Raw genomic sequence first — 16,736 nt, 5'->3', positions numbered from 1 at the left:
CAACATGCAGTACTTCACCAGTAGAAAGCAACTTGTGTGTGTGTGTGTGTGTGTGTGTGTTGTATAGCATAGAAGTTGTAGCAGACACTCTATATAATATATTGGAACAATAGATTAACATTCTTTTAAAAATAAATAGATGTCACATAAATCTATGGTAGGAACTTTCTGCTGAAAATAATGATTCGTGTAAAAGAGACGTTGCAACTCAAATCAGCACGTCTAAGGAATAACACATGACAAAGAGGAATCAGCAACACTTGATTACCACCATCAGCAAAGGACAGCCCATGGGGACGGTACGAGACCACTCACGTTTATACCCATCCAGGGGGATTTCCGTCTCGTAATGTGGACAAAACTGTAAGTGAATAGTTTTGTGTTCTTTTGTATAACATGGATTCTCAATTAAACATTATTGACTCTTCTGTGATTTACACCTTTTTTTGTTTTTAAGTTTGTGTTCATAAGTTTCTAAATTAAAAAAAAAAAACTTTGGGAGCAAGCAGATATTGTGACAGGCAGAGTAAGTAGATGCAAATAATGTAAATAGTGTATAGGTTAACAGGGTTATGACCTGAACTGGGTGTTCCTGGCCATATTGCGTTGTATCTTAAGACACTGTTCTAGAATTAAGTTGGAGAGTGAAATGATTGCACCAGTATGAAAAATATATTTTCTTAAGAGTTTTTACAGCTCTCTAGGTATGCTGCGAGTCATTCATAAATGAAAAATATTATTTATGGGAAAAACAAGCTACCTTCATTGAATGATAATCTAATATTGAAAACTCACATTTCTCCAAGAGTTTCTGATCGTGTTCATTTCCTATGGCACTTCATTTTTTACCTTTCTGTATATATGAAACAAAATTAAACAAGTTATATAATTTTACTTATTAGTGTGATGTCTTGTAGTTTTTAGACAAAGCATATTTACTTTCCCTTTCATTTATCCCCTTGAAACTAGTGCTTTGTGAATTTTTTATCTTGAACCAAATGTTTTCTATCATGTCTCTGAAATACAGACTTTCTTCTCTTAAAGCAAGAAGTTTTGAAGTCAGCTATATTATGTGATAGGTTTATTTTTTAAAAATTGAGCAAACTCTCTAAAAAATGATTAAGCCGTACAATAGCTCCATCCATTATGTTATGTTCTCGGCAAACCTCATAATTTATAAGAGAGGAAAATAAAAATTTTGGCATTAAAAATGCAAAGTGTGGGGCGAACTGAATATTAGTGAAACTGATGATAGAAAAAACATATAAAATATGGACATAAATATGGATATGATAGAGATAGAGACAAAGAAAATTTTAATTTTTAATGTAAAATAAAAGTAAAACTATTGCTATAGGATAAACTTCTAAAAATGAATAATATTGACTTGAAAAGTCAAACTAAAATAGACAATATCAATTTTGTCAACAAGTTAATAAAAGAAATATCTCACTTTTTAGTCAATCACGTTTTTTTTAAGATTTATTTATTTATTTTAGAGAGAGAGCAGAGGGAGAGGGTGTGGAAGGGCACAGGGAAAGGGAGAAGAAACCCCAGGCATATTCCACGCCCAGCGCGGAGCCCAACCTGGGCTTGATCCCACCACCCTGAGATCATGACCTGAGCAAAAACTAAGAGTCGGATGCTTAACCAGCTGTGCCATCCAGATGCTCTTTAGTCAGTGAGTTTTACAGATGCATTGATAAATTAGTTATTAAGTAAAATGCACAATTCAAGTTTCCAAATCAAAATCATATTATAGTTTGATATTTAAATTGAAAATACTTTAAGAGCATACTAGAGGGAGCAAACAACCAAGTTAGGGGCACCAGACTTCAGAGGCCTTTCTCAGGAGGAGTCTGAGAGGGAGGTAAGGCATTTATCCTGAGGGGTTTGACTACTAGGAAACAGTGAGGTATCCCATGCCTAAAATTAGTTTCTAAAATCTCATTTTACCAGTATTTTTAAATCTAAGTAATTAATACATAACTGCTGCGACATTGCAGCATTTTGAGAACATGGGATTTGCAGATGTTGTCTAGTGTAGACAGTAAGAAGCTATATTATCAGCTTCATATAAATTAATCCTGTACATATGAAGAACTGAGTTGTTTGTAATTATTTTTGTCTTAGAACTTCTCCCTTCTCTCAGAAAACTGATGGTTTGCATTGAAGTTTTCTCCCATTGAAAAGAATCCTTTGTGAAAATTACTATAATTAGAACCTATGTTTAAACTGCAAAGGATTAATTAAATAAGTGGCCTTGACAACTGGCTTAACCCCTCTGTATGTGACCTCTGCTTCGGCTTACTCAACATGTCTAATGTCCTGTCTATCTAGGCAGGAAACTTAAAAAGTCACATTTCCCGGATTCCTCGCAACTCTGGCTCCGATCACGATTTAGATCCTTCTAAAGAGGTGCATTTGTTGGAGACTTAGTCTCAAGAAGAAAATCACTAGAAAAGAGCAACACGGCTAAGGTTTAAGTAGAACAAGTTGAAGCCAACCAGTGACAGCCCTTTTCTGACTCCTCCCTCCAGCCAAGGCAGTGGGTTCCGAGAGTCATCAATTCAATTGTCATCAATTCTGCTCCAAGGCTGACAAAGCTGCGGGTTCTAGAATCAGTGACCAAATTCCTCAGATTGTGTTTGTCACAGACGAAACCTTCAGGGCGCTGGTTCTGTAGGTTCTGTTAGAAGTGATTCTTAGGAGTCCAGCGTATTGACTGATCCTCCAGCCTTCCCCTAACTGTGTGAGTACCGTTCCCCGTAGTGCATCTCTCCTTGCTTGGATAGGAAGATCACCCTTAGCCCCACCTGAGCCCATACTCAACATGAATGCATGGAACCATCACGCGGGTTAAGGTGTGGGTGATGAATATAAAGCAGTTCAGAGTTCAGGGCTTGGCCATCAGTAAATGTTCGATACGTTAGTAGAGACATCTCCTGGTGAAGATATTTTATTTGTATGACCGTATCTCTTTTATCGTGGAAGCAAGATCTAAGATTCCCTGTATGTTTTGCCAGAACTTTGAGTTAATGTCCCAGCGTCAATAAGTTATTTTTACTTTTGACTTGTGTGATTTTGCTTCTCTTTATTATGTTCTTTGTTTCCACAAAAGCCTAATGCAAACATATAGCCAAGCCAATTGAAGCCCGAAGAATCAGGCTGGATAGGTCGTTGCTGGTTGTGTCCGTAATTGATTTAGGTTGTCAAAAGATAAATTGAAAAGTGGTTTATTCTTGTAACTGATCAATGTTGCTTCACTGTGATTCGTTGATTTTACTGTGTATACAGGTACTAATATTTTTCTTTAAAACCTGGAATTGAAAAAAAAATTAAAAAAAATAAAACCTGGAATTGTTTCCAACGCATATTTAAATGCGCATATTTAAAGTAGCTTTGTTTGGCTCTTCCTTGCATCCAATAAGAATTATAGACTATGGAAATACTTCCGATAGTCGAAGGAAAATAAATAGATGGCTGTTTATGTAGTCTTCTTTTCCAAAGACAAAGGGTCACGAAAATGAAAAATAAAGGCCACTTGCTAAGTTATGCAGGAAGTAAATAAATGCATAGGAGATCATTGTATACAGCGTAATATTGAAGAGTGTAAACATGCACACACACATAGCTGAATGCCACCTGCATATACATCTGTGCACTATGTGTACATGAGCTATGATCACGTAAGGGACAGAACTGAGTTCATTGAATCCTCCTCCAAACCGACAATATTATCAGCTACACATGGACTTTTCCTCCATTTTTTAAAAATATTTTATTTATTAGAGTGGGCAGGGAGAGAGTCAGAGGAAGAGAGAGCGAGAGAATCCCAAGCAGACTCTGCACAATGTGGGGCTTGATCTCATGACCGTGAGACCATGACCTGAGCTGAAATCAAGAGTCGGACTGAGCCACCCAGGAACCCCTCTTCCTCAATTTACATTTCTTGATTTTTCCTTCACCATTGGTTATTGCCCCCATTGCCTCTGCCCATTGCTGTCCACTCTAATGTACTTGCCCTGGGTCTTTAATATGTCTGTACCCTTATTTTTTTAATGATGTTATTTGATGCATGTGTTTTTAGCTTGGACTAATGATATTTCCCTACAATGTAATTTCTCCAATTTTTTGTCATTCAACCTCGTAGTTGAAGACCTTTGCTTTAAAAAAAATAAAAAATTTAAAAAAAGAAGACCTTTGCTTTATGTTCATCTAGTTGTAGATCCTAAATTCCACACAGTATTCCATTTCAAATCACTTGTAATTTTTCTGTTCATGGACATGTAAGTGTCCCCAGTTTCCTGCTACCACAGTCACGCAATAATGGATAATGACAGTGTGATTCGAGGGAACCCTCAGTAGTGGGATTGCAGCGTCAGAGGAAACACACAGTTCCAGTTCCAGTAAGATTGGTAGTTAGCCTTCCATAGCAGCCCTTCCAGCTGACTCTCATCAGCAAGATAAACCCGCTCTTAATTGTCTATATTCTTTCCAACACTTGGTATTATCTGACTTGTTATTTATTTCATTTCTGATGCATATAACATGATAGCTAGTAGGAAAATATATAATCCCATCTTTCCAAACCAGAGCATTGTTAATAGTTAAGAGGATATAATGATAATGCAAAGATATAAATCATAAACAGGCCCTGCTAGGCAGGCCAGGGCTCAGTCTATAACACGGATGTTTTAAATATTTGTATTATTTGATTATTTGTAAAGTCGTACATCTTCTCACAAACACCTTAGCCGGCAGATAATTCTTCTAACAAATACTTGTCTCCTCTGAATGTTTTTCTCCTAGTTTCCTGTCTTTTTCTCACTAGTGGGCAGAGTTTCCTCTATAGTTCTAATCCCTTGGTACGAGCTGCGATCTTCTTCCAGGCTGTAATTCACCGTCTTGCACTCTCTATTGTTTCCTTCACTGAAGGGAAATGGAAGTAAACATATTTCTATCCTTTGGAGATTTTAATAAGATTTCACATCAAAGTAACAAAAAGTCTCTGTTATTTTTAGTGTGAACTCTGTATCTTACCTTTCCCATTGAGGCCTTTGATCCACCTAATACACACGTCTGTGTTAGGTTGATTTCCCGGGAAGCCTTATTTTCCTACAGATATAAGCCACTTTCACAGTTCTACTCCCTATACAATCTGTCCTTGTCCCACAAATTTGTTCAACCACAACAACCATACACCAAGTTCCCTCGTATTCATGGAACATTGGTTTCTCAACTATCTGTTACGTGGTCCTAGTGTTTTGGTTTTTGTCACGTGCACATATATGAGGTTTTGATTGTATATTTTTACATTCTGTCTTAATATCTGATAAAAGAGATAACCTTTGTGTTTAGAACTCTCTTCGCTATCTGAGGGCAATAACTCCTACATGAAAAAATTTAAATCAAGCAATAAGATTCTACAAAATTTTTTTTGGAATGTTCATTTAAATTATATTGAATTTATGCATGAGCTTGAATGCCAGAAGCTTTCTGCGGTTTATATACAAACACCATCACCATGATGTTCAGAAGAGAAGCTAATATCTTCACAGGTGATTCATGCTTATTTTTTTTTCTTCTAAATTTGATGATAGAACAACTGCAAGGTAGAACATAGGTCGTATCTAGCTTAGGAGAGTCCAAGAAATTCTATGTTTTATAGAAGATGGGCTAGAGAAGCTGGTATTTATGTAGAGAGTCCCAGTTCAGAGCATCCGTCCCAAGAATAGTAAGCATTAAAAAAATCTACTCCTATCCCTATCTCATGGCTCCCACCCTAAACACTCTCCAATTTCCTCCTTATGAAGCGAATTTTAGGAAAATATTTTGCCTTCCATGTTGATTGCTTATAGAGAAAAATATATGTATTTTTTGCCTGGCACAAAGCATTCTGGACTTCTTGGCAGTCAAAGCCTACTGCAAATTAATTAGTATTCTATGTTAGTTTGTCATATGACTTCTTTCCAGAGAAACTTTTATCATTAGACATTATAAAAACACTAAGTTTCTATATCTTAAAATAATGAGATCTATTGCTTGTATGGACAGCTGCCCTAATTACTGTCGTCGATGTAACATACTCCTTTAAGGCGGCATCACACTCTCCATTGCCGGGTTATCTCCCATTCCTTTGAATCGGGGCTTGCCTTCTAACTTGCGGCTTCCAGTATGATCTTAGAAACCTCAGGTAGTTATTTGAAGAGGCCGAGGCCAGCCTCCTGAAGGATGAGAGAGATGCCAACACAGCTTACAATCAGCACCAACCTCAGAAGTGTGAGCTGGGCTGTCGTAGGCCATACAGCTCCAGTGAGCTCTCCGTTGACCAAAGCCATGATCCCGGTGAGACCAGAGAGGATCACCTACCAAAATACACCCAAATTTCTGATCCACAGAATTAGAGTAACTAAAATGGTTGGTGTTAAGCCAGGCTTGGAAAACCACAACCCTAAAAAAAAAAAAAAAGAAAGAAAGAAAAAAGAAAAGAAAAGGAAAAAAGAAAAGAAAAGAAAAGAAAGAAAAGAAAAGAAAAAAAGAAAAGAAAAGAAAAGAAAAGAAAAGAAAAGAAAAGAAAAGAAAAGAAAAGAAAGAAAAGAAAAGAAAAGCACAACCCTCAAGCCAAATCCAGCTTTCAAGTTATTTGGGTATGGGACTTCTACCTAAGAATCATTTTTACATTTTAAGAGACAACAATAATAGTAACATGCAAAAGCAACTGCGTGTGGTCCACGTAGTGTAAAATATTTACCATCTCGCCTTTTACACTTTTTTAAGTCACTATGTTTAAGTTGTTTGTATGCAGAAATGTATAAAATCCATGTCAAAGCTTGAAACTTACTTGTCAAAAGAACCAAAGTGGCTCTTTGGTAGAACTAAATTTGAAAGAAAATCAATGTACACTGAAGGGGATTTTATTCCTTCTCACTCAAACTGCATCCATGAATACTCATATATATTACTTATAATGAAACTACCAAGATCACGTATGTGTATAAAAACGTTTTGTAAATTATAAGATACTATAAACTATAAGGTGTGATGATCGATTTTGAGAATAGAGAGTCAAATGATCACTAGCTTCCGCATCATGGTGGACTGTATAGCAAAGGTACTTTCCAAAGTAACTTATTAGCCTTATCAAAACATGAGAAAATAAATCTGCCAAGAAAAACATAAACTTCATTTTTAGACACATTTTCATGCTTTATATATTTTCCACTGATTTCCTATTTTTTTAATGTAGAGTCAAGAATTTTTTTTATTTTTTTATTTTTATTTTTTAGTTTTTTTTTTGAGTCAAGAATTAATTAAAGCAATAATTGCTTATATCAGCTACATAGACATACATGTTGAATCATATTAATTTTGCTTAATTTAGTCTAGCTAATGTTGGATGAGTATGCAACTTTTCTATTAACATAATTTTAGCCTTACATGATTTTTTTTAAGATAGATGATGATAGATAAATTTAGTTGTTCTTTGGTTACCATCATTTTCATAAAACTAATATACTCCTTAAGTTACTATTACCTGCTTGGATTCCCAGGCATAAGCTTTTATGCAACATAATTATGTTGCCCTGAGTTGTTACCTAAAGGCCTTAAACATCATTTATCTGAAGAAATGCATATTATATAAATATTTCCAATATTACGAAACAAACATTTTTCTATGCAATATTTGCTATACAGATTCTGTTATGCACATTAATATGTTCTAATGTCTCTGTTCTATAAAAGTCAGGAATGGTGAGTATGGTATCATGCTATCCTACTCCGCCATGCTTAGCTGACGCCCTTATTTACGGGATGTCAGGTGGTTCACCACCAGTGGCATTCCCAAAAGTAGCTTCAAGGGAGGTCAGAAAAAATTACTTTTATTTGGGAGGCCATAAGTTCAGTTTTAAAATGTCATTATTATAAGAGACGTGGAAAGTGGATCTTGAGTAGACTGAACATGTACCCCAGTTTGCTGGGTAAGTGCAGGTAAAAATATACCTGCTCTTCTAGAATCCCTTCAGATTTAAGCCCCTTCACTGTCAGATGACTTCCAAGTTGGAAAATAAATTATATGGTTTCCCTAATATTAGAGGAAAAGTAGCAATCTCCCCTGCAGACAGTATTATATTTAAAAATGCTCTCCTTACTACCAGTATCAATACATCTTAGACTTAGAACTACTTACCATGGTAAGCAGTTTCAATTGCCAATTGTCTTTCTTCATTACCTATATTTATATTTCCCTTGTTTCTCAGACATAAAGTCAACTTCTTTTCTTCATCTATTATTATAATTCTAATTTGCTCCTACTTTATTTGTTCCACATGACTATCAGATCATTTATACTGATGGAAATATTCTTTCCATTGATAATAAACTAATTATAGATAGTTGCAGGATAAAAACTCTCATTACCATGTCTCTTATTAACATCACAGAAATGCATTCACTCAGATTTTACCATGGCAAATGAGGATTTGGTATGCAACGCTTTAGAAATCAACAGAATGCCATGATGGATGGTTGCACGAGTCACTCTGTATTCATATTAAACACAACCTATCCTTTAAAAAAGCCAAGGATTTTATTAGTGTGTAAGGAAGATTTTTATGGGGCAGCCCCGGTGGCTCAGTGGTTTAGCGCTGCCTTCAGCCCGGGGTGATCCTGGAGACCCAGGGTTGAGTCCCACGTCGGGCTCCCTGCTTGGACCCTGCTTCTCCCTCTGCCTCTGTCTCTGTCTCTCTTTCTCTAATAAATAAATAAATAATAAAATCTAAAAAAAAAAGATTTTTATGTGTAGGCTTCATTACAAAAAGAATTTCTCAACTGCTTTTGAATATATATTACTTAAGTTACCAACACAGTGATTCACATGATTATTTTCCTTCTTGTTCCTTCCAAAATATTTATGTATTGTATAAAGTTCACTTGTATAAAGTGAACTACAATTTTTCATACACCTCTGTCATATAAAGTTGATCATGTACTATGACTTTCAGTCATTTACTAGCAAACAACTGACTCACCAAAATATCATGGGTCATGAGATTTCTGATTCACTGTGCATAAGTTTGCTATTTCATATATGTTTTCCTAAATGGGACTTGGGAAACAAAAAATCGTTTTTGTCAGTCTAGATTTTTGAAGACTTTCGTTCAAAAGCATCTTCCCCAGGACCAACAATGAATGCTACTGATAGATACTGCTTTGTACAGAGAGGACAATACCGCTGCTATACATGTTCCCTCTACAGAGCACTCAACTGAGAATGAGGCTCACAGCTAGATAATTGCTTATTATATAAAGTATCTTTTTAATTAGAAAGGATCATACATAAGAAAGCATTACTGAAGCAATACTGAATCTTGGCGGATTTATTTTGGGGAGTGACTTTGTCTGTCTGCTTTTTTTGATTCAGTATGTCAAGTTTAGGTGTTTAGAAATCCTATATCCTAATTCTGAGCTGGAAATCCCAGAGTATTTTTGTCCGATTGCATTTCCATTCAATACAGGGATCTAAAGTTGTGCTCCAATGCCCACACGAATGCAAATACCTAAAACAATTTTGTTTCCCTAGGAAAGTCCTGTGAACCCCAGAATTAATTGTATTGAGAGTCCTGTAGTCTCCCCTGCAAACTGTTTCTTCTTTTGTGCCTACAAAACATATGAAGCTGAGAAAAATGAGCATAGAGAAAATGCAAAATTCATTGTTATGTAGATCCAGTTAGGCACCTAGCAATATAACTTGCATAAATAATTAACAAGACTCAGAGGTGTTATGTTATGTGACTAATATAAAACACTGGAGTGCCCTCCATTGCAGACTTAGGGACAGCTATGTAACAGAGTATCAGTTATGTCCTCAGTCCAGGGAATAATCAAGAAATTATTTGGGCAGCCCGGGTGGCTCAGAGATCTAGCACCGCCTTCAGCCAGGGGCATGACCCTGGAGACCCGGGATCGAGTCCCACATCAGACTCCCTGCATGGAGCCTGCTTCTCCCTCTGCCTGTGTCTCTGCCTCTCTCTCTGTGTCTCTCATGAATAAATAAAATATTTTTTTAAAAATAAAAATAATAAATAAATGTGCTAAGAATATATCCATATATAATCCATATATAATACATATTAATAAGTATATAATCAATCAATCAACCAACCAATCATTGGGTAACAATAAAAACGAATCAACCATTTAGAGAGTGAAAAAATAAGCCACATACTGGAATAAAATATTTGCAAAGCACGGCTGATAAAGGACTAGTACCCAAAATATACAAAGAACTCTTAAAACGCAATGTCCTATGTCACAAGGGAATTGCAAATTCAAGCAACAATATATCACAACTCATCTCTTAGAATGGCCCAAACACACCACAGGTTATACCAAGGGCTGGTAAGTATACTGAGCAACAGGAATTCTCATTCATTGCTGGTGGGAACACAAAGCGGTACAGCCGCCTGCTGCCAATGTTTGGCAGGTTCTTACAAAGTGAGCAGCAGTCTTAATCATTTGATCCAGCAGTTGCGCTCCTTGGTATTTACTGATATAAACTGAAATCTTATGTCCACACAAAACCCTACCCACAAATATTTATAGCGGCTCTAGTCATGATTGCCCCAAACTGGAAGCAGCAAAATGCCTCTCGGTAGGTGAGTGGGTGCCCCGTGGTGGTACAGTCACACCCCAGAGCTCACTAGCCCCAAAAGGAAATGAGTATTAAACCACAAAAAGGCATGGAGCAAAGTTAAATGCGTATTTCCAAGAAAAGGAAGCTTGTCTAAAAAGACTATGTAGCGTAAGATTCTAATTATATGACTTTATTTTTATTTTTATTTTTTTTGACATTTTTTTAAAAAGACAAAACTGTAGAGAGATTAGAATGTTTGGTGGTCATTGGAAGAGAGGAATGACAGATGGAACACAGACGGTTTTTAGGGCAGTGAGACTGTTCTGTGTGATACCATAAAGGTCGAATATATGACGCTAGGGTCTGGCAGACCTGCCGAGCTGCCCATACAATCGTCAGCCTCAGTGTCAACTACAGACCTTAGCACTAACCTATCAGTATTGATTCATCAATTGTAACAAATGCGCCACACTAATGCATGAGGTTAAGAATAATGGAAACGGTTTGTGAGGTGTGGTAGGGACCTCTGTGCTATCTTTTAAGTTTTAGTGTAAAACTAAACTCTCCTAAAAAGTAGTGCGTGGGTTAATTAAAAAACAGTCAATCAAACAATGATCATTTACAATATTCATGTCTTTAATGCTGAATTAATGCCTTTCACTGAGAAGTAGATCATCGCCAAGATGGTTCGTGGCATTATTTATAATTCTGATTGAATATATGGAACAGTGAATATTGACTGAAATGGTGAATGCATAGGTATACTGCAAAATCGCAAAAATTAAGTTGTTGTTGCATGTATTTGGGACAGGGAGGACTTCCCAACCATGCTACTCTGTTCTGTCCACGTCCTTGAGTAATACAATATGTTTATCGTAATTTGTCATTTCTAAAAGCATAGCAGGAAAAGTTAATACAATGGATTTTTTTTTTAAATATCACAATTTAATGCAATCATGACAGGATGAAAAGAACAGAAGGGCCAACTATGAAACTAATAGGGGTACATACAGAATGTCACATCTCTGGCAAAAATATAGGGAAGATCTAATCTGCTAGTAGTTCACACTGAAAAGCAAACAATAAGAGATTCTTAGCTGAACGCAGGTGCAATACAGTCTATCCCTAACAAGGGGTTGTGTTTAATCTGCCTTAATTTTTTTTAATTTCTATTTTTCTTTTTGTTTTTTGTTTTTTGTTTTGTTTTGTTTTGTTTTGTTTTCAAAAACAAAGAGAGGAAATAAGCCAACTGTGAACTCCACACCAGCTGGTTAGACTGCATCTGGAGTATCCTGCTCAGCTTTTGCTGCCTCATTTTAAGAGAGCCATTGACAAGTTAAAGCATCTTCAGAAGAGGTAAGGTCTTGAAATTTGTAATATGAGAGCTGAAAAAATGAGAATGTTTAAGCCAAAAAGGCATAAATAACCGATAATAGTTACCTTTAAATACTTGACATCTCCCTGTGGAAATAACATTTTTTTTTAATTTTATTTTTATTTTTTTAGCTTTACAGGGAAACTAGAAGCAACAGGTGAAAATTACAGGGAAACCCATTTTATTTCATTGAATTTCACTTAGGAGAACATAAGTTGTTCACACAGAACTTGACTATATTAACATAACACAAAGACATTTATTGATGTATTTTATTTTCAACATAATTAGAACCCATCTATTCTTATGAAACATCTGTAAAATAGAATGATAGAAATCTTGAGGGAAAAATATACAGGTTTTGCCACTAATTGTCTATTATGAAATTATAGATGGATTATGTCAATGGCTCTCCACATGAAAGGCTCAGAAGTGCGTAATTTCTCCTTGTAATATTTAAAAAGGACTCCTTTCATCACTCAATTATATGTGCATATTGTCTCAAGTGAAACATGCAGAGATGTAGGAAGAAAACTTTCGTCATCTCCACTCATCCATCCCCTTTCCCACGATTGTTGACTTAATTTCAAGTCTTTTGTATGTTCTTCCAAACTTCTCTACATTCATCTGAACATATTAAATACACGCACGTGTAGAGGCCATTCTTTTCTTTTGCTAAAATATGGATCACAAATAGGACACTTAAACTTTGAAAGAAATCCTCTTCCCCAACCTACTGGCCATTCCTCAGATCAGAAGCCTTATTCAACCTTTCTTCTCTCTCATTGTTCGAGTTTTTTCGTTTTATACTGAAATCATGCTGCCTGCAACCATTCATCTTTGTACGTGTGTGTATTTCATTACCATCGCCTTTATTTTTCCATGATATTATGCAGAAACATTTTTTAAAATGGAAATGCTGGGCTAAAGAGTGTATTGTTCTGGTAGCTTAATAGATGTTACAAATTACTTTTCAAAAAAGTCGAAGCAGATCATGAACAACGAAAGAGAGTCCCATTTTCCCTGGGGTGTCATAGCGTTGGGTATTACCAGGTGTGGCAAAGTTGAAGACAAAAATATTAATTATTGCTTTAACTTGCATTCCTGCGAGGTTGAAAATATTCCTAGAAGATCTTGTCATTGTTTTATTTCTTCTATGAAGTGCCTACTGTAATAGGGTTATCCAGGATATGAGCTGATGATACATTAACCCAGAAACTTCGATGGCTTAATGCAGGAGAATTTTCTCTCTCAATCATGTTACACACCCGAAGTGGATTAGCAGCAAACCTAGATCCACAGTCACGTAGGGACTCAGACTGAAAAGGGCTCTTTGGCGATGTATCCGAGCCACCTGTTGTATTTGCCCCCAAAGAGTCTCCAACAATTCCAAGGGCCGTGGAGGAGACATATCAACGCCTCCAACAGTATCTGTGACCTCTTACGCTAACTAGTCTCATGGTACCAACCTACTAGTAAGTCTGGGAAACCCAGATGAGCTATATTTGCTGAATATTTGATGGCCACTAACCATGTCTGCAACAACTGCCTGTTTTCTAGCTTAATATTTGTCTTTTCCTAAATGAATTTATCAGAAATATTTGGAGGAGATATTAATTTTGCATAATTTGCATTATAAAGATACATTTGCTTAGCCTTTATTATAATTATTGTCAGCTACTTTGTGCCACCTTTTGCCATACAATAAAAACGTAGATTTAAATATATCCCTTTTATATTTTTCAGGCCCTTTGTATTTCCTGAATACCTTCTGTGTTCAGTAAGACCTGTAGCAGATCATTTTTCTATTGCTTTTGTAGAATATCTATTCATTTTCTTCACATTTGAATATTTACTTCATTGACATTGATTTTTAAATAATGAAGTAAGAATATGGCTTTTCTTCGGTCAGATGATTAATCAATGCACAGCAACATTTGCTAAGTAAACAATTTCCCACTGAATTAAAATATTTTTTTCATAACACTGCATTGATTCCTTTCCTGGCTTTTTGTATTTTCTACTAGTTATTGTGCACCTCAGTGAGACAATACACTTCTTTTTGCACACGATGTTTCATACTCACTTTGTTTATCTCATAGAGCAAGCACAGAATCTCTGTCAAATCTTCTTCACAATTTTACTAGATGTAGTTCTTCTGAACCATAAAATCCCATTTAAAATCTAAGGTAGAATCAAATTGTTATGGAATTGCTTAAAATTATTCACTAATTTTGCAATCACTTCTACGTAGCTACATGGTTTCTCCATCTTGTGCAGGGCTTGTTTAATGCCCCTCAATAAGACACTGAAAAAACTATATAGATATTCCATTTTTGCCATTAAATTTTATTTATTGTTATTCTATAATTTACTATTTATATGATTAGTATTTACTGCCATAACAGGGTATTTTTACTTCCATTTTCTCAAATCACCATTTCTCAATGGTGATTATGAATAGAGATAAATGCTACACTGATTTTTGTATGTGTATATTAACCTAAACAATCAACAAATCTCCTTGTTGATGTACTTGCAGTTTCTTCAGTTTTCTAGGCATTTCACTCCAGTTATCTATATCTAAGAGTAAGTTTCTCTATTTTAATGCATATACAAATTGGTTTTTTTTATTGTCTTTTTGCATTATATAGAACAGCACTGTCCAACAGAACTTTCTGTGATAATAGAAATGTGTTAAATCTTCACTAACTAATGGGGTAGGCTCTAGGCCCACATGGCTAGTGCAGCTGTGGAATTGCCTTCTAAACTCCATTTAATTGTAAACCATTTAAATTAAATGTTCACATATGAACAATGGCTACTGCGTTGGACAGTGCACATCTAAAGTGCCAAAACGAATATTGAAAAATATCATGATAATGGACATCCCTGCCTTTTTAATTATTTTTAATTATATCAGCATTTCGTTATTTTATGTGTTGTTTGCTGGTTTTTTTGTGTATTTGTGTGTGTATAAATATTCTTAATTGTTTTTAAGCAGTTTCTGTCCATCCCTCTTTCCTTATTAATGTTTGGAAATGTAATTCAAATTGGATACAGAAGTTAAGTAAATATTTTTTGGCATTTGGTTTTTCTCCTTTAATGTGTATGTGTAAAAAATATGAGTATGTGTAATTGCTTAAGATTGGTGCCCTAATTGTGAACAAGACTTATATTTCTGTCTAAATCCTTCTGTTTCTGATGTTATTCTTTTCACACTATGGGAAATTATATTTCTAATCAATGTATTTAGAAAAACAATAGTGCTGGGGCACCCAGGTGGCTCAGTCGGTTAAGCGTCTGCTTCAGCTCAGGTCATGACACCAGGGTCCCGGGATGGAGCCCTGCATCGGGTTCCCTGTTCAGCGGGGAGCCTGCTTCTCCCTCTGCTCCCTGCTGGTAATCTCTGCCGTTATCTCTGTCTCTCTCTCAAAAATTAATTAATTAATTAATTAATTAATTAATTAATTAATTTTAAAAACCTAAAAAAAATAATAGTGCTAAGTGAATTATTCTAGAGCTTCTTAATGTGTTATAATATTGAAGTTATGACAAATGTATAAAACGACAAGAAACATTGCATTTTTCTATGCTATACAGCATTTCATATTACATAAAGTTTTAAGGCTTTTGTCATAAAGCTTTAATGTTTAAACAGAGCTGTTAGTAAACCATAAGAAACTTGTTTTTGCATGTGTGATTAAAAAAAGACAAATACATTATGAACTAGGAAGAATAGTATTTTTTAGTGATTGAAAATTTTATTTCATTCATGAAAGTTTTTACTAAATTTAAATAATGGGGCACCTGGGTGGTGCAAACATTTGACTCTTGGTTTGGGCTCAGGTTGTGATCTCAGGGTTCTGGGATCCAGCCCAGTGTCAGGCTCTGCACTGAGCCCAGAGTCGGCTTCAAGTTCTCTCTCGCTCTCTCTCTCCCCTCCTGCTCAAGCTCTCTCTCTCTTTCTATAAAATAAATAGATATTAAAAAAATAAATTTAAATATCTTTAAAACTAAAATATTTTCCTCTTCTTGACTTTTGATTATTAAGAAATTAAAGAACAGATCAAGAAAATAAAACATTACGCCAGAGTTACCACGTAGTAGTTAAATTCTTTTGCAAATTTTGCAGTTGTATTAAAGTGAATTGCAAAAACTCAATTTTGCAGTTGTATTAAAGTGAATTGCATTAAAACTCATTTACGGGCACCTGTTTCCGTAAAACTTATTTTATAAGACTGTAACAATGTAACAAAGGATGACAGATCAAACTCAAGTAAATATAAAAATATTGTAAAAATATTTTTTTCTTCTATAAAAATCTGGAGAAACTTGTAATCATTCGGAATATTTTTGCGTAATCAGCAACTGCTTCATATTGACCCTAAATTTCAGAAAGAAAGTTGAATGTGACGCCTATGCCAACATGAAACAATTAAAATGGGCTTTTACTTGAAATGTTTCATTTCTAACCAGCGTCTTACCCGAGATAAGCAGGGAAGCTCCAATTGTAGGTAAAATAAAAATTAGCGAGCTGAAAGTCCGTGAGCTGAAAGCTCCTTTTCTTGTCCCCCCTAGATTAAGTCTGAAGAGCCCAGTCCTCCCTTCCCAGTCCTCCTGGCTGGGAGAGCTGGGGTCCAGTGCAGCCTCCTCGCAGATCCTTCTGTCCCTCCCCGCTGGCTGTCCCCCCTTTGCAACCCAGGAGGGCTCACCAAGGAAAGA

Source organism: Vulpes vulpes, chromosome 3, assembly GCF_048418805.1.
Source record: "Vulpes vulpes isolate BD-2025 chromosome 3, VulVul3, whole genome shotgun sequence".
Lineage (NCBI taxonomy): Eukaryota > Metazoa > Chordata > Mammalia > Carnivora > Canidae > Vulpes > Vulpes vulpes.
The sequence above is the reverse complement of the archived record's forward strand: the minus strand, read 5'-3'. Positions refer to the sequence as shown.